Source organism: Gossypium arboreum, chromosome 3, assembly GCF_025698485.1.
Source record: "Gossypium arboreum isolate Shixiya-1 chromosome 3, ASM2569848v2, whole genome shotgun sequence".
Taxonomy (NCBI): Eukaryota; Viridiplantae; Streptophyta; class Magnoliopsida; order Malvales; family Malvaceae; genus Gossypium; species Gossypium arboreum.
Genome location: NC_069072.1, coordinates 12,312,393 through 12,332,142, shown reverse-complemented (window position 1 = coordinate 12,332,142; position 19,750 = coordinate 12,312,393). Strand labels below are relative to the sequence as shown.

The window sequence follows — 19,750 nt, the reverse complement described above, 5'->3', positions numbered from 1 at the left end:
CCAGTGATAACTTGCCATATACTATTATATGAGTAGGATTTCATTCGATATCTCATCCAATTAGGATGGTTTACATTTCTCATAAAATGGTGGATCTCTCTCTATCTTTCTCTCTTTGTGAACTCACTTGTAATTGAGTTTTGATGCTTCTCCCTCTCTACCAAAAGCCTTCCAAAAGCCTCATATTTATAGTAGAGCAATGGGGTTCCCAAAAGATATCATTCATAGCTTTTAGACAAATCCACCATAAATGTAAATTGAATTAATAATATACATGAATGTGGATGATTCATCCCCCAAACATATGATAAACCTCCTTTGGAATAAGGTTCATCTCCCTAATTCCCAATTAAGGAGGGATGCACCCAATCAAATGATACTTAAATAATTTAATATAACGATACATAAATTGTAAATTAATATAATTTTTTATATACTTTTAAATAGTTAATATAGATAAGGATATTTTGATAATTTTTGCTTTCAAATTCAAAAATCAAAAGCACCTAAATCTCAACTTTTGTGTCTAAGTGGAAAAGTAACTTTCCACCCCAATTTTGACTCCAAAAGTCAATTGTTCTTCATTGTTTATGCAGTGAAAAAGTACCTTTGACTTCTCAAAGGCAATGAAAAATGAGCCTTAACTCATTCAAAGACAAAGTTAGTGGACTTCTAATTTTTGTAAGAAATTTATTTATTCTCGAAGTTCAAAAAAATAGTTTATATCTAAAAACATGGGTAAACTACACTAGTTGTCACTCAATTATGAGTAATTGTTTTGATCATTCAACAATGAAAAGTTATAAAATAGTTACTCAATTATTATTATTTTTTCTCTTCTCGTCACTTAGTAAATGGTGGTAGCTTTTAAATTGGAATAATAGCAACTTTAACCCCCAACATTTATATATTTTGTTAATTTAGTTTTGATTCTAAAAAATCTAACCTTCAACAATTACATATTGTGCAATTTGTTCTCTCTTTTTTTCAGTTTTGCTTTTATTAATGACTCTTTCACCTAGAAAGCCAAAAAAAATTAATTTATCAGCTAAAATTGATTAAAAATATACCAAAAAAAAACAAAAACACCCAAAATTCAAGATAATCTATTTTTCTTTTCTCATTCTTTTAAAATTAACCTTCAATGTCACAAAAAAAATTATAAAAAAACTAAACTACAATGTGTAAATGTTGAGGATTATTTTTTAGAATCAAGATAAAATTGAGATAATTTATAAATGTTGAGGTTAAAGTTACTATTATACCAATTTTAAAAGCTACCACAAATAATTAAATAATATTTTATAACTTTTCATAATTTAGTGATAAAAATACAAATTATTAGATAACTGCCAGTACAATTTACCTAAAAATTTTGACAATAATCAGTGTCGAAATCTTCACAATTACTTGAATCAATCTATTTAACCTGATCAATTGATTTGACCAAATTAATTGCCTCAAGCCCAAATACTTGCATTAAATTATAAAAGACTTTCACGCTCACATGGATATGTGAAACTTTTATTTATAAATATCATTTCTCATTTTATTTTGACTGTTAAACCCTAAATCCTTAATTTTCATTATCATTATAATCCTGCAGTCTTCTACAATTGTTCTTATTTAATTTGAAATTTCAAAATTTAAAATAATTTTATTGGAATTCCAAGACCAACACAACTTTTATTGCTAGGGGTGTTCAATATGTTGGTTGAATTAACTTCCATTAATCAAAACCTAAGTTCTAATTAATTTTCTAAAGAAACTTTAGTCATAAAATATAATTCAAAATACTTTTTTTTGTTTAGTGATTGTAAACAATCTTCTCAAGATTTTATGTTTAGTGACCGGTCCAATATTTCTGAAGTAGTTCTTGCATTTTCTCATTAACAGTTGTTAAGTTTGAAAATATCAATGGAGAATAGCTTGACATAGTGAATTTATAATGGTTCAACTCTAATGGCCTACTTTCATTATCTTAATTTTTCACCACTAAGGATTTCTTAATTCATTACAAGAATTTGATACCTTTTAAAGAGAAGGTATAACATTTACAACAATATATTTTTCTTAAGGTTTAGATAGAATTTTTCCTCCTAACTTTTATGGCTAAACTAGAACCTTTTTTTATTTATTTTTATGGCTCAATTAAAACCATCTCAATCTATAATTAGTGATATGAAACAAAGTAAACAAAGGGACCTCTATAAGGTGTGTGTTTATAAAAAAAAATAAGCTCCCCAAGAAATGAAAATGAGAGTGATAAAAAATCTAATAATAAGCTCCTAGATATAAGTACAGTTGAAAGTGAAAGAATAAAGAATTTGAAGCTTTTCACTTGACTTCGATGTTTGGATGTTCAACTCTTATATCTTGATATGTCTGTAACGCCCTAATTTTCGGGAATGCTGTGAATGTTGGCAAAATTTCATGCTTTAATTTTGTCATTTGTGAGTGAAATTATGAAATAGGACCTATGTGAAAATGTTTGAAAATGCTATAGGCTAAATTGAAGTGGCCAAATAAATAGGAGTGCAAAATAGGAGGATTTGCATGACAAACCTCCCATTTTACATGAAGTGGCCAGCCATCATGTTGTTGTAGACAAAATGTGCACTTGATATCCATAATTTATGGTACAAATTGATACAAATTGATAATAGGTTAGGTAAATGTTCCATGATAATGGGTTAGGTAAATGTTTCATGATAATGGGTTAGGTAAATGTTTCATGATAAGAATTTCATGTCTTTTGTATTAAAGAATTAAATGGATGAAATATGAAGTTTTATTAAAAGAAAAGGGTGAAAAGAACAAAGTTTTGTCCATCTTTGTTCATCATAGCTGAAAGTTAGAGAAGAGAAAGGAGAGGAGAAAGCTCTTGAGTATTCGGTCATTAGGAGGAGGAAAATTGAAGGTAAGTTCTTGGTACCTTGCTTCTATCTTGATGTTCATGAGTTCTTCTTGATTCTACCTTAACTCTTGAAGCATATTTTGGTTTTAGTTGTGTTGTGAGCATTTAGTCATGAATTAAAATGAAGGAAATGGTTGTTGTTTCATGTTCTTTTGATGAAAAATGGAAGATAGGTGAAGTTGAGCCAAACAAATGAGCATGCATGTGCCTTAGATGTTAAAGGGAAAAATCAGCTAACATGTTGTGCTTTAAAATGATGAAATGGAGATTATACTTAAGTAAAATCATAGATATGTGATGATTGATTGGTGATATACATGTTTAAATAACATGCATGCAAGTTATGTGTGAAAGAGTGATTTGGTAATAAATCTGCTTGGGATAGCAGCAGTAACGTGACTTTGGAAAATCACCATAAATTGTGAGAGATGAGTTAGAAGGTGAATAAATTATGTAATTAAATCTTAATGAGTCTAGTTTCAAATGAAATAAACGAGAACATATTTCGAATTCTGTACAATGAGAAATTTGATTCGTAATGAAGAGTGGTCAGATTAGTCAAACAGTGAAACATGGGAAACTTTAAGAAAAATCTGGTGTTGATTGGCCATACCAAAAATTTTGAAAATTTTATGGATAGAAGATATATGAGTCTATTTTCAGGGAAAATTAACGGCACTTGATTTGGAGTTTCGTAGCTCCAGTTATAAATGATTTAGTGACTATTGTTCAGGAAGACAGCTTGTAGTGAAATTATGATTATGTGGTAAACATTGACAAAAATTTGTTAATGAGTTGCTTATTGATTTCTTATAAGCTTACTATGATCTGTAGGTGTGGTTGGCCGAATATTGTAAGGGGTTAATACATAGTTTGTATTTGAATAGTTAGATTAACGTGTTAGTAATCCAATTGTAGGCGGTTCGTGTGTGGATCTCGTCAGCATATCGTCGCAAACAGGTGTGTAACTAACACCCTCTTTCTTAGTCTAGATCGGCAAAAGTCGAAAAGCGAAATGCTGAAAACCGGTATTTTGTAGATTTACGAGTGTGCGAATGCTCGTGAGGTAAATCGATTAATGTTTTGGTAAGCTGCAATGTTTGACCGCAAAGTGCATGATTTACGTGCCCTTGATATTTTTGGGCTTAATGGGCCAAAATTGGAATGATCTACCAACAGCCCAATTCGTAAGAACACTCGGTATGTGATTCTGTTAGTACGTGAAAAGTAGGAATATGCATGAAAAATCCTAAAATAGATAAATTACTGAAATACCTTTAAAAGTGGAAAATTTACAATTTTACCCCTAAAAGATAAATTACCGAAATACCCCTAGGGTTAAATTGACCTAAATGCATGTTTGACTGTTGTTATTTACTGCATGCCATGGGATTGGGATATTGACGGAGGAAGTACTGAAAGTGGCTTGTCCACATCTTGGAGGCTTTGCCTCAATTCTTTGATAATGAGCGAGCAAAGCAAACAAGAATGTGGAGTGTTAAATTTGGGTGGGTTGAGCTATTCCCACATGGAGTGTATGGGTGGTACGGTGGAGTGTAGTGGTTGGTGGGTTGAGTAGTCTCCCAAATGGGCTTGCATATGTTTCTTGATGTTGCATGTATTTTGAAATGGGCCTATGGGCCATCATTATCTGAATAAGGGCTAAGGCCGGTTTATTATGTCTGAAAAGGGCTCGGCCCATACCACTATTACCCAAATGGGCTTGCATATGTTATTGATGTTGCATGTATTTTGAAATGGGCCTATGGGCCATCTTATTATCTGAATAAGGGCTAAGGCCCGGTTTATTATGTCTGAAAAGGGCTCGGCCCAATACCACTATTATTCGAATGGGCTTAAGCCCAATAGGCTTGAGTGACTTGGACTTTGAATGGGTTTTCCATGCACACTGAGTTTCCCAAACTCACCCTTTTATTTTCATCCACGCAGAAATCCCCAACCATAATGGGCTTGGAGTCGTGAGGGAATTGAGTGGCCACCCATTCGAAAGTTTGATTTTCTTCCGTGAACTGGACATCCTTTTATTTACGTTTGAAGTTTTGGGTTTTAAATGTAAGAAGGCCGCTTAATTATTTTTATGGTTTTAATATGTATTACTAAGATAGGTAATACTTATTTTAAGCTGTTGAAATGGATAGCTTTAGGCGCGGTTTCAAAAACAACAGTTGATTTGAAATAACACGACAACAAGCAAAGCTTCCATAATGAAAGTATTTTCCAAAATTAATCACTTTTCTTAAAAATGACTTAATCAAATCGGTTTCTAGAAATATCCATGACGTTAAGGTGTGGCAATGGCGGTATGCATGTCTAGGATTGGATCCGAAGGGAGCTTGGTATTAGCGGTCAGATGGACTCACCACCTCTTTCCGATTTCCTACGGTGCCTGACTTCCATTCACTTTAACCCTTAATGAATTAATCTTTTGAACATCAAGTACGATTTTCGGACTTAGAATGGAAAATTTTTTTTTAACGTTTTTGATATGGCATGCCGGATCCGGCCATAACTTCTGGGCCGGGTTTGGGGTGCTACAATGTCTTCGACTTATATTTATATCAAGGAATGAGTTTGTGGACGTTTATGGCTGTTGGGGATGAATTCTAGTGGTTACAAGCATTGAATTCAGGCTTAAAAATTGTCCCTACAACGTATGTCTTGAAATTTGGTTGAAAAATAACAGTTATATAGCCATTGACAGGCCTTGTCTCTGGATATATAGCCTTGAAAGCAAAATTTTGCATTCAAACTTTCATAGTCTTATGTTTTGAGACTTGACTACCAAAGTGCCTTAAAACATTTTAAACACTTTAGAACACTTTGGTATTGATTCAAAAATATTTGGTAAGGATGAAACACATTTAAAATATGTTTTTGAGTATTTTTCAAGTCTTTGAAAATGCAATATATATATATATATATATATATATATCAACCATATCTTCACTGAATGATTTAAAAATATAATACATAAATTTTATCTTAAATGTTATTATATCAAAAGAAACGGTAATCACTTCACTACCATTTGAATCCGTTTGGTACTTTATCAATCCTTATTCAAGTGTTTTCAATTCTTTATGTTGGGTTAGGATTCTAGGAGTACACATTTGAATAACGAATAGCATATGAGGTTTAAGGTAGGAAAGGAATAGCTATGCAATGGGAATGAAACAAAGAGATAATAGGTATTACGTTATTTCTTTAATTAAATGAAATGGACATGTAATAGTATAATATTGTTTGATTAGATAAATAATATCACGTAATAGGTAAAGAATAGACTAAAATAACCATTTTAACCTTGAGGTTAAAAATAATATTTTATTTACATTATTAATATCTTATATATTTTATAGATACATTAAACAAATATAATGTTATGCTATATTTGATTTATTAAAAGTATATTTTTTAATTTAATGTAAATTTTAATTCCAAAAAACATTAAAAACATTACTTGGTAAATATTTAAATTTTAATATTTTATATTTGAAAATATTTAATAGACATGTTGATGGCTAATCTAGTTAGTAGTAGTGTGATTCCAAAAAACTTGTTATGCCCAAGAAAGGAAGTAATAGAGAATGAATAGACCATTTGTTTCAACTAAACTCTTAAAAAAGTATTCCATTTGGCAACCAAATGTGCTGTCACGGTGACTTCTCTTTGAATAAGAACTTGGAATTGTTAGAAAGTGGAGGGAGGGACCTACAAATTTAGCGATATGCCCCCAACAAACCAATACCTTTTGAGGCACTGTTTGGATGATGCCGTAGTGGGCTCCCTTGCTCCACATTTTTCACTGCCCAAGTTTCTTTATGTCTTCAACTTATAAATTTTTCTTGAAATCAAGTTCACTCATCCAACTTCATCACTCGACACATATATGAGATCGATTAAGATGTAATTAATAAGCTATGCGGTCCACGTATTTTAATGAGCTTTTTTAAAATAAATTTATCTAAGATTAAATTATTTATTTGAATCTAAATATCCAAATGATACAAGGTTCGTGGAATGAGTTTACTTTTTAATCGGGTTAAACCTTTGATAATTTTTTTTCAATTAAATTCTCAACTCAGTCCAAACTCAATAAATCTAATCCAAATAAAAGTTTATACGGATATTATAATTTCTAAAAGCCTAAAGGTATGAGAATGAACTAAAAAAGAATGGTGTAAATATAAATTTAGTGCTTAACATTTACACCTTATGTCAATTTAAATTTTATTTTGTAGCTAAATTTGACCATTAATATTTCAAAAAGAGACAAATTGTTTTTTAATGAAAATAATGATTAAAACATTAATTTTCTAACAATGTTGTCGTTGCAATCCATGTACACTTCATGCTGACATGACATTATTGTATTATATATCACATCATCAAACAATTTGAAAATTATATAAAGATTCAAAAAGATTAACATGAAGTACTTGTAGATTGTCATGCAAGATACCATGTTTAAAAACTTACGTTTTAGTCAATATTTTTGTTAAAAGAACAACAATTTTACTCTTTTTAAGAGGTTAGCGGTCAAATTTAACTTTTTTGTGTAAAACGTTGAAATTAAATTTAGCTCAATAAAAAAAATAAAAATTAAATTAACAAAATATATAACCTTAAGGACTAAATTTGTAATTATGCAAAAAAAAAAAGAAAAAAGGAAAAAGAAAAAGAGAAGAGGTTGTTTTTATAGCCGTCGGGCATCATATTCACTTCCAACCAGCAACTTTTCCACTCGCACTATCCGCTATGAGGTTTGTTTATTCGATTTATCAATTACAAGCTCTTTTATCTTCTAATGGCCTAACATCTCATTTGTTTGTTCAATCTAAGATTAAACATTTTCGATAATATGAAAGTATTTGTTATCATATGTTTTTCTTAATTTACATATTCGTTTATTTCCTACCACATTATGGTCTCATTCAATTATTACTTAAAAAGAACTTTTTTTTTTTTTTTTGCATGTCATTAGGTCCGACCCAAAGGCCGGTTCAAAAAGTGAGAAAGTTTAAGTAATAATATAGATCCAAAAAATAGATTTAGACAAAAAAATAAAGTCCGTTTTCTAATCGGGTTAAGTTTTGAGTAAATTTTTTTTGTTCGGACTTAGATCGAATTTATAAAAAATACTGTTATTATTTTTTACTGTTTTATCTCTATTCTTTCTTTTTCTTTTTTTACAATTATTTCGACTTTTTTACTTAAATAATACAAAAAAAAATATTTAACTAAAATGGTATCTCCATTTACCAAAATGAGCCATTTGCAATAGTGACCATGAGCAGTGCCTGACAAGGTTGTCACACCACTCAAAATTTCCCATAATTATCAGGCCCTAATTGGGTTAAAAAATCATATTTTATTTGTGGAGGGGGATTACACGACGGCACTAGTATGCTTATACGGGTCAAATACAGGTCTTTGGGAACTGAATTTTTAACGGTTGGAGGTGGATTGTCATGTGTCACTGGCTGGATGGAGGCTATCTGTCAAGCAGCACTTGCGGTAGACGTGATCTATTAGTCACGGGGTCGTTTGCGTTCTAACAGCCTAAAGGAGGGGCTTTCAATGGGAAAAAACAAAGCCATTATAAAGCATGGTCCCCACAACCATAGTGTTGTAAGAAAAAAAAAAAAGAAGTAGCAAGTTTAAGGAGAAAGAACGGAGAAGAGAATGGAAGAAGGTTTTGTTGTAGAAGAAGAAAGTAACAGTTTAAAGAGAAAAAAGGGGGAAGTGACTAAAAGAGGGTTTTAGTGTTCTAAAAGGGCAGAGGTGAAAAAGGGTTGTTTTGAAAGGTAATTTTTTTTAAATTATTATTTTTTTGAAAAATTATTATTTATTTGTTTAGGGTTTTTGTTACATATTTTTGTCTGATATTGTAATTTTGGAAGGAGAGGAGGTAGCAATCAATTTTTTTAAAGATAATTCTTTTTATTTGTAATTTTTTGTTTAGAAATTTGGGTTCCTTATAATTTTACCCCATTAATACAAAAAAATTATTAACTAAAATGGAAGCAATAATTTAATTGGGTTTCCCAAGCATTTTTAATTCTTTTTAATTATTATTTATTTTTGTTTTGTAATTTTTATTATTTGTCCGGATTTACGGTGTTGTGTTATTTATTGGTTTGATGTAGCTATTGAGTTGAGGTTATATTTTAGAGTAGTTGGTGTATTCTTGTACCTTTATTTTTGACTTTTTTACCTCAATAATTCAAAAAAAATAATTAAATACCAAAATGGTTCACCCTACAAATTAATTACCGAAATGAGTCGTTTGCTATAAATTTTTAGGGTAACCCATTTTGGTATTTAATTATCTTTTGGATTATTATGGTAAAAAGCTCAAATATACACTAAATTAATTGTCTTCAAGTAATGAAATTATCGAATATTTTTTATATGAAAATTAAATGATTGATTTGATTTTTATAAGAAAATTAATTTTTATGTATACTTGACACTTGATTAAGATTCACTATGTATAGAAAATGAGTTTATACATGTTACGTTAAATTGATTAAATATTAACTAATTAAACTCAATTGGCTTTACAAATTTTGCAATCTATATATGTTGAATATTAGATGATTTTTAAAAATAAATGATCGATTTACGTTGTTATTGGGTAAAAATATTATTAATGCTTCCAAATAAATTACAAACTGTAGAAAATGTAATTTCATTATTAGCATATTATTTATTTGTTTAGTTGATGATTTTTTTTTTTTGAAACTGTGGATATCCAAAATGGTTTTTTGATTATAGAAGATGATCATACAGCAAATATGATTAATGAATCAGTAAAAAAAATTGTTATTTATTGTAAAAACCTAATAGTTAGGGGTGTTGGAAACTGCATTCCTGAGACTCCATTCCCGTAAATCGAACTCGTAAATATTTAATAAATATTTACGAAGTTAATTGTGTAGTTGATTAGGTTTTGGTTAAGTGAATTTGCATGAATTAAGAGTAATTAGGTATAAGGACTAAATTGCATAAAAGGTGAAAATTGAATTATAGATTACAGAAAAATTAAAGAGACTAAAGAAGTAATTATGCCATTGTTCTTTAATGAGGCCGCATAAGTGTAAAATTATTGTATATATTGTTAATAAATTAAAGTTAAAATATATATTATAATATTTTTTACTTAATATTTAGTAAACATATATAATATAATTGTCGAAACCATTTTTTAATTTTAGGAAAAAAGCGGGGATCGACTTTTAAAACAAAGTGTGCAGTCGCCACCAATCTTTTTGTTTAAGTGTGATTGGATCACCTAATAGAATATTTTCTTCCATTTAAATCAATTTTGGTCTACGTAAATTTAAAAATGGGTTCGGGAGTCAGTTACGTATGAGGAAGGGTTAGCACCCTCACTACGCCCAAAAATTGGTACCAGATTGATTAAGTGCTGTCCTTATGTCTAAGATTTAAAAAAAAAATTGAAATATGGTTCCTTTTAAAATATTTGAGTGGCTCAAGTTGGTCGTCCAAACTCTCTCGTTTCAAGGGTATACAGCATCACATCCAGCACAATAGGACACGATCCTTTATGCCTTTGAAAACACGATTGATTTTTAACTTCCAAAAGCTTATACGTTGAAAATTACAAAAGAATGTCCAATTATTTAGTCCAACGAAAAATCGAAACCCAGCACGGTAGGATACAATTCTTCGAATTTCCAAATATTGAACATTGCCTTATTTGAAAATTTTTAAATAAACCATTGTAAACTAGCTCAAAACGCCTTAATTTTACTTGAAATAAAATGGAACAATTGATTTTAAAGAGTTGAAAATTATAATGCAACATTTGTAAACTAAAAATAATAATAATAAGCATTGGATAATATGTATGCATAAAGTACAATACTTGGTGAAAAAGATAATATAACCTTATTTAACCAACTAAAAAATAAGCAATTAAATATAACTAATCTAAGAAAAATGTAACCAAATTTTCAAGCATGAATAAACAACAATTAATATAACAAATAAATAAATAAATAATATGCAACAGTACTATATGGTGTAATATAAAACAATCAATCCAAAATGTACAAGACAAAATAAAATTAGGAGCCAATATGATACAAAACAATTTTAAAATGATGAATTGATGAACAAATAACACATGCTAAATTTTGAAATAATTTATATAAGAAACTAGGAATATATATATATATATATATATATATATATGATCATTAAAATAAATACTATAATAAGAGGACATTTGAATCAAATAATATGCAAAATATTTAGAAATAAAACATTTATTTAAAGTTGACAATATCTATAAAATAAAAGATAATTTAAATAATACATAAAATATGAAAGGATAGCAAGGGTATAAAATATGAAACTAAATATATATATGTAAATAAATTTTAGAAGCAATTATATGTAAAAATAACATAGAATTAGAATATGAATTATATAAATTATATATGTACAAATATACAAACATTTGAACAAAATATTACATAAAATATTAAAATAATATGATATCAAAAAGAACTTTAAAATAAAAACACAGTAAAGTTATTAAAAACACATATATAAAAATTATTAAGTGAATTGTAAAATAATAAGTATTACAAATTGAGAACTCAATTAAAGTAATATATGTACAAATATGTATAAAACATTTAAACAAAATATTATACAAAATGTTAAAATAAAATGATAAAAAAACTTCAAAATAATTATACAAATAAAAACAAAGCAAAATTATTAAAATAAATCAACACATATATAAAAATATTAAATGAATTTTAAAATAGTAAGTTATACAAATAGAAAACTCAATTAAAATTGAATTAAAATAAAAGGTACAATTTATAAATAAAATAGACCATTGAGATTAAAATAGGGACCAACGCACCATGCGTACAAATGCACAGGGACCAAATTTGGAAATATTTTAGATCCCAAAACGTTGCGCTGAGGCTCAGGCTAAAATGCAATAGCACACGGATTTTAGGAAAATTTTAAAGAACAGATAAAACGCAAATAGGAGCCAATTGAAATGTGGCGCAAAGAAGAGGGACTAACCGCGCAAATTACCCATCTAAAGAAAAAGGACGTGGATCCGACATTCAGATTGGGTCAACGCACTGATCCCTCCCTTCTTCAAACGACGTCGTTTTTAAATCAGCTATTAAAACCCCTTTTCACTTATTTTCTTCTTTAAACATAGCAAATCTTTTAATTAAAATGAACCAAAGCTTTGAATTCTGCTAGGGTATCATTTAGCAGCCACCGAACCACCATCCAATTTGGTGGTCGATGGTGCGCCAACAATGACTAAATACTACCAACGAAGGCCACACCCATGGAGAGCTGGTAAGCTATTCTTTCTCCTTTTCTTCTTTTGGAAAAAAAAAAAACTTTATATCCCATATTATTCTTTTGGAAAAATACACAACACCATTCGACCTTCGCCCATATATCCATACTTCTGAGATATTTGGGCTCTCATCGGTGTCGTTTTAGGTATTTTTTCCGTTTTTCATGCGAAAGATTGCAAGCAAATTGAGAAAAAAAAAGAATAAAAAGAATATGAAATCACCTCTTGATAGCTTTTTGATTCCCCTTTTTTTTATATTCAGTGTGTGTAAGGTTTAAAAGATTACATCGATGGCTTTTTATAACCGAATTTACAAAATAAATAAAAGGAAAAAAAATGAAAATTTTATTTTCTGGCTGTCATTTCTGTTATCATTTTTGTTCTCGCAGGTTCTATGGAAGTGTGGGACTGCTGTACGGAGGAGGAGGTCGTGGAGGCTGTGCGTGGGAACCATTCGTGGGAGCCCGATCTACTGCTATTCTAGTGTATTCCAGAAACCTCTAGGGTTTCTGGTGTTTTCTGTTGTTGGGCCTTTTTAGGTCATTTTGGGTTTGGGCCATTGTAATTAGGTCTAAGTTTTGGGCTGGGATTTGGGCTGTTTGTTAATTGGGTAAGTCTTAGTAACTGGGCTAAGTGGTTTGGGTTTAATGGTTAAGTTGGGTTTTAATGTTTGGGCTGTTATTTTTTGGGGTGTAAATGGACTTTGGACCCATAAATAATTTGGTTTATTGTTTATTTCTGTTTGATTTTATTATTTTTTATTTTTGAGTTTTTGGATTTTTATGGTTTTTTATGGGCCCGGGCGAAATGGGCTTATTACAATAATAATAAACTAAATATAATAAAACACATAAGTAAATTAAATAAAGAAAGATAAAAGCAAAATCAAAATTGAGAAAGAAAAATAAAGAAAAGAAGAAAGAAACAGACACAAGGCTTAGGGTTTTAAAAGTTTTCAAGTTCAATTGATTAGTCAATTTAGTCCTTTTTCTTGTAATTTTTAGTTTTTGGAATCCCGGTATTAAGTACTACTCGACCTATTTCAAAATTTTAACAATTATTGGGTTTTAAATGTTGTTAATGTTGAATAATTTTAGTATTAGGGATTCAATTGGTAGATTTTAAACTAGAAGTGGAAAAAGATTAAATAGTAGAATAAATTGTAAATTATGAATAACAGAGACTAAATTGTGAAAAATTCAAAATTTAGGGATTTAAGTGAAAATAGGGAGTTGAATTTAATTTAAAGTGAAATTTGTATAAAAATATAAGATTAATTGTGAAGAAATAAAATTAGTCTTGGTTTAGGGATTAAATTGAAATTTTAGCAAATATTGAGTCAAAATTGAAATATTTAATATAAAATTGAATTGTGTTATATTGATAAATTTTAATTGTTTTAATTCCATATCTAATGTTGTAACACCCCAAACCCGACTTAGACGTTATGGCTGAATCTAGCGATGTCACTTGGAATGAAATTTGAAATAGAATTTATCAAGTTAAAACCGTTTCCGTTTATTAGCTTTTATTTATCTTTCGTCAATTTCAAAACTATTTTCTTGTTAATTTGATTCATTTAAAAATATGTTCTGTAGCGGAAGCTTTTAAAGCCGTGATATTTAAAGAAAATCGTTCGCGTTTAGGAAAAATGTTGTATTTAATAAAACCGAGTTTTCGTTACAGTTCTAGAGCTCACGAAAACAGTTAAAATCCAAAAAAAAGGCAAACAGTCCAAAAGTTCCAAATTACATCAAAAATACCCCAGAAAGCAAATAAGAAATAAAACCATAAATGAAATTAAAATCGTTTACTCAGCATGTGGTCACCGTTGAATCCTCCACCGTACCGATCTGTCTAAGTCTGGGGATTACCTATATAGATAAAACAGAAAGGGGTGAGTTTACGTAAACTCAGTGTGTAATCCCCACAAAAGTTATGCAAACAGTCAAACAACGATTATCGATTAAATGCGATGCAGGGCCTAAGCCCATTCTGATTGAGATCTGATTTAGGCCTTAGCCCATTCAGATATAGTTTGCATACAATAACAGAAATTAGTATTCTAGCCACCAGCCTCTAGACACCATCTTCGACCATTCCTACACACAGTGTGGGGTTTAAAACACCTACCCAACCCTACACACCAAGTCGTACTGAATGCGGCACTTATCAGTAATATTGCAGCTGAGCTGCTAGATAATAGGCATGAAAGTCTTTCAGTACACTTCCTCCAATAATCAATCATCCCACCCCAATGCAGATCCAACTAAACATGCTTAATGCAGATATACAGAAATACATACTTACATGCTAATATTCAGTTATCAGTCATACATACAGATCAGTAAACATGCATAAATTTAACATGCTCAATACATACATTGTATGTTTCAATCACACGACTTAGGGTCTAAGTAGCGCTTACCGACCCTACAGTAGGTTCACAGTCGACTTGGGCGACCTGTGCAATCGTAGGAAACATTTTATCTAAATGGGCCCACACGCCCATGTGATTTGCCCATGTGACCCACAGCCAAGATTGGCCTTGGCCCATGTGAATTACACGGCTTGGCTGAAATTCTATACGCCCGTGTGGACTATCAGTATGGGCGCACATGCCCAGTTCAGTTTAGCCCGTGTGGCCCACATGGCTACACCCCAGCCATTACACAGCCTGGCCTTCGTCGATCATATGGCCTACCACCACGGGTGACCACACATTCGTGTGGCGTCGATAATGGCCTTTTTCAACTTTTTGCCGAAAGCTCGATTTTTGTGTTTTGAGGACACACCTGGTATCGATTTGATGCAAAACCACTTCCAAGCCTTCTCAAAGCCTAAAATTGACAAAACTACACTGGAATTTAGACTTCATATCCAATTAAATTAAAACTACGAAACTAAAATACATTTGACACTTACTCTATCACCCCAAACGATTCAATTAATATAACGCGAGAGGAGAGCCCCGTTCTTCGCGATTTAATGCTGCCAAAACCCAGCGATCAAACTAACAATAACAAAGCATTATCTTAAGATTGGCACTACACAGAATCCACACTTAAATTGAAAAGCAAAACTTACCACAATAACCACACCACGAGCCAAAAGCACCCAAAACTTAATCAGGTAAACGAAAAAAAAAAAGAAGACAAGAAAGGGAAAATTGACAGAATGATGAAAAATAGAATTGACGTGATTCTTCTTGCCAGATAGAGAAAATTTGAAAAGAAAATATTATAAAATTAAAATAAAATCAAGAGGTTATCAGGAATTCCTCAATTATCTCTACAATCTCTAAATTTACTCCCCCTAATCCCACTAACCTACAACTACTCCAGAATCCTCACTCAGCAGAAATTCTTGTCCATCACCGTGCAAAAATAACACCTATGCTCAAGCAGGGATTTGAACTCCAGACCTCCAACCCACCAACACACCCCTTAACCACCAGACAGCAGGTCTATTCTATTATATACCTACAACCAATTAAACTTAAACCCTTTGAGCAAGGTTAAGGATTGAACTTGGGACCTCACACACACACCCGGAACACTTAACCACTGAAGCAGATTCACAGTTGTATCACATTTTAAAAAAAAAAATAAGAATTTTGGGGCGTTACAAACGTCGTACCGGAATCTTTGAATAAAAAGGGAAAAGAAAAAGTCGACGTGGAATAGCTCGGAATTCCTAGTTTATATTTCTATAATCCAAACCTAGTTGGTAATTGTTGTATTTTGATTTAATGTATATGGTAAGTGGTTGAGGTGGGTATTTGACACTTTGACTATTGAATTGGTTTCATGTGTATATAGGATTATATGAAAAATATATTTGGTACTTTGATATTGAATTCGATTAAAGTTGATTGAATTGGAAATTGGTTGTATTTGGAAAGCAAATTAAAACCCTATTAACTATATCGGTTGGGTCGGATATAAATGACATGCCATAGGATTGGAAGAGTTCAAGAATTTCTTCGACTTCAAGCCGATAAGGCACTGGGTGCCAATTTTACTTCGGTTTAACCGATAAGACACTGAGTGTTAAATTTATATAGCGCTTAGTGCAGTTATTACTTCGGATTTATCCGATGAGGTACTGGGTGTCAAACTGGTGTCTTGGTTGGATCCGTGTATCCGTCCGAGTCCGAGTCATATTAATAGAGGTAATTAAATAAATCGTTACTTTAATTGATAATGGATGATATAGTATGTGAATTGAAAATGGGATTGTGAATTAAAACATGAAAATGAGACACATGAATTATGTATTCATGAATTGGATATTGTTATTGTTTCAAATGATATGAGGATCAAATTGTGAAAAACTATTATATAGCAAGTGATGAGAATTGAGTATGGTATAAAATGATGTATTTATGATTTGAGTATTAAATGGTTAATGCTATTATATAAATAAATGTGGATTTTAAATATTCAATTGTACTTAATATTTAATTGTGCCTACTATATTATTTTTTCATTAAATATTCGGATTATAGAAATACCACTGAGTTTTACTCAGCGTACGTTTTGTTTTCCGTGCACTATTTAGGTACTTAACTTTTGATCACCGATTCAGCATTTAACAACGATCCCGAACTCAAATGTGGTGATGTTTATCCTTTGCGTCGACATGTACCTAGGGTGTATAAATAATGGTTATTTTCTGGTCTAATTATAAATGAGGTTATAAATTTAATATTGGTTTGGTATATACATATAAACATGTGTTTGTTTTTGAAGCTTTATTATGGCATGTTAAATTGATGTTTAAGTGTTCGTAAACTAGGCAAAATGGATTAGATTAGGTATGTTTATAATTTGGACTTGAATAATACTTTGATGATATGTTTTGATGATATAAATGTGGTACCAATGAGGGTACATTGGTTAGGCACCTAGGATGATTGTTTTGACATGTTTTGCATGTGTTTGATTGTGTTTTGAACTGGTTAAACAAATGATTAGGTGGTGCTAGAAAGGAAAATGATGTTGTTACTCAATAGTCAGACACCAGAACACCAGCTCGAGCTTATGTTGTGCGTACTTGTGAGGATGGTAATGCTAATGATGTTGTGATAGGTATTTTTTATTACATTCAGAACCTATTTATGCTTTGATAGATCCGGGATCTTCACATTCATATGTTAATACTAAATTGGTTGAGTCGAGAAGTTTAAAATCTGAGACGTCTAGAGTATCGATAGAGGTGTCTAGTCTATTGGGACAATCTGTGTTAGTAGATCAGGTGTGTAGGAGATGTCTGTTAATGATACAGAATATAAACTTCCCTGTTGATTTGTTGATAATGCCGTTTGGCGATTTTGATATGATTTTGGGAATAGATTGGCTTACGGAGCACAGAGTGATTCTAGATTGCTGTAAAAAGAAGTTTGTTGTTCAAAATGAAAGTGGTGATATGATTGAAGTGAATGGTATTCGAACAAGTTGTTCAACTCGTATTATTTCAGCAATTCGAGCTAATAAACTTCTTAATCAAGGTTGTGAAGCTTTTTTAGCCTACGTTATCAATTCAAATTATGTTGATAGTCAGTGCAGTAAAATTCAAACTGTTTGTAAATTCCCTTATGTGTTTCTCGAAGAATTACCAGGATTACCACAGAATCGAGAGGTTGAGTTTACAATTGAAGTGTTTCCTGGTACAGCTCCGATGTCAATGCCTCCTATCGTATGTAACCTACGAAGTTGAAAGAATTAAAAGTACAATTACAAGATTTATTGGATTATGGTTTTATACGCCCTAATATACTGCCTTGGGGAGCTCTAGTGCTTTTTTTCAAAAAGAAAGATAGTTCGATGCGGCTTTGTATAGACTATCGACAATTGAATAAATTGATGATTAAGAACCGATACCCTCTACCATGTATTGATGACTTATTTGATTAACTAAAAGGAGCTTCTATATTTTTAAAGATCGATTTGAGATCAGGGTTACTATCAGTTGAAAGTGAAAGAAAGTGATGTACTAAAGACGACATTTCGTATGCAATATGGTCATTATGAATTGTTAGTGATGCCTTTTGGATTAATGAATGCTCTGGCAGCATTTATGGATCCCGTGAATCGTATTTTCCAACTGTATTTGGATCAATTTGTGGTAGTTTTTATTGATGATATTTTGGTCTATTCAAAATCTGAATACGAGCATGAACAACACCTCAGAATTGTTTTGCAAGTGTTACAAGAGAAACAGTTATACGAAAATCTTAGTAAGTGTGAATTCTAGTTATCAGAGGTTGTATTATTGGGTCATGTTATCTCAACAGATGGAATTAGAATTGACCTAAAAAAGATCAAGGCAATTGTTCAGTGGAAAGCACCGAGGAATGTGTCAGAGGTTCGTAGTTTTCTTGGACTAACTGGTTATTACCGAAGGTTTGTAAATGGATTTTCGAAGATAGCTTTGCTAATGACAAATTTTTTACATAAGAATATTCAATTCGTTTGGGGTGATCAGTGTCACGAAAGTTTTGAGAAATTGAAGCAATTATTGATTGAAGCTCTAATTTTGACTTTACCAGAATCAGGAAAGGATTTTGTCATTTATAGTGATGCTTCCTTTAGCGTTATTGGTTGTGTTTTGATGCATGAAGGGAAAGTGATTGCTTATGCGTCTCGTCAGCTAAAAAAGCATGAACACAGTTATCCGATACACAATTTAGAGCTAGCTGCTGTGGTTTTTACTATAAAGATTTGGAGACACTATCTGTACAGTAAAAATTGTTATATTTATACCGATCATAAGAGTCTTAAATACCTTTTATCTCAAAAGGAGTTGAATTTGAAACAGCACCATTGGTAGAACTTCTGAAAGATTTTGATTGTGTTATTGACTACCACCTTGGTAAAGCTAATGTTATAGCTGATGCGTTGAGTAGGAAAACAACAATCGAATTACAAGCAATGTTTGTTTAGCTTAGTATCAATGACGATGAAGCCTATTGGCTAAACTAAAAATCAAATCGGTGATGTTTGATCGGATCAAGTCAGCACAGTTAGAAGATGAAAAGTTGGTGAAGAAAAGAGAAATGGTTCAGAATGGTATATTAGAAAATTTCAGTATTGATGATTATGGCTGTTTGAGATTTCATAACTGAATTTTCATTTCAAATGTTTTTGAATTGAAAGAGTTGATACTTCACAAAGCTCATGATAGTCATTTTGCTTTGTATCCTAGAAAAATGAAAATGTATCGCGATCTGCGAGAATCTTATTGGTGGCCAGGAATGAAAAGAGATGTGGTCGAGTATATGGCTAAATGTTTAACTTGTCAGCGATTTAAGATAGAACATCAGGTTCCCACCAGATTACTTTAGCTTATTTCTATTCCTGAATGGAAATGAGATTGTATCACGATGGATTTTGTAATCGGGTTACATTTATCAACAAGTAAGAAAAATACTATTT

General features: G+C 31.1%; 1 long non-coding RNA gene across 1 annotated transcript; it reads left to right on the top strand.

Annotated features, from left to right (window-relative positions):
- The first annotated feature begins 12,159 nt into the window (after window positions 1–12,159).
- LOC128290327 (uncharacterized) lies at window positions 12,160–13,046 on the top strand. The gene is made up of 2 exons (XR_008280073.1): window positions 12,160–12,307; window positions 12,701–13,046. It is a non-coding gene; the product is annotated as an uncharacterized LOC128290327 (long non-coding RNA).
- Window positions 13,047–19,750: the final 6,704 nt, after the last annotated feature.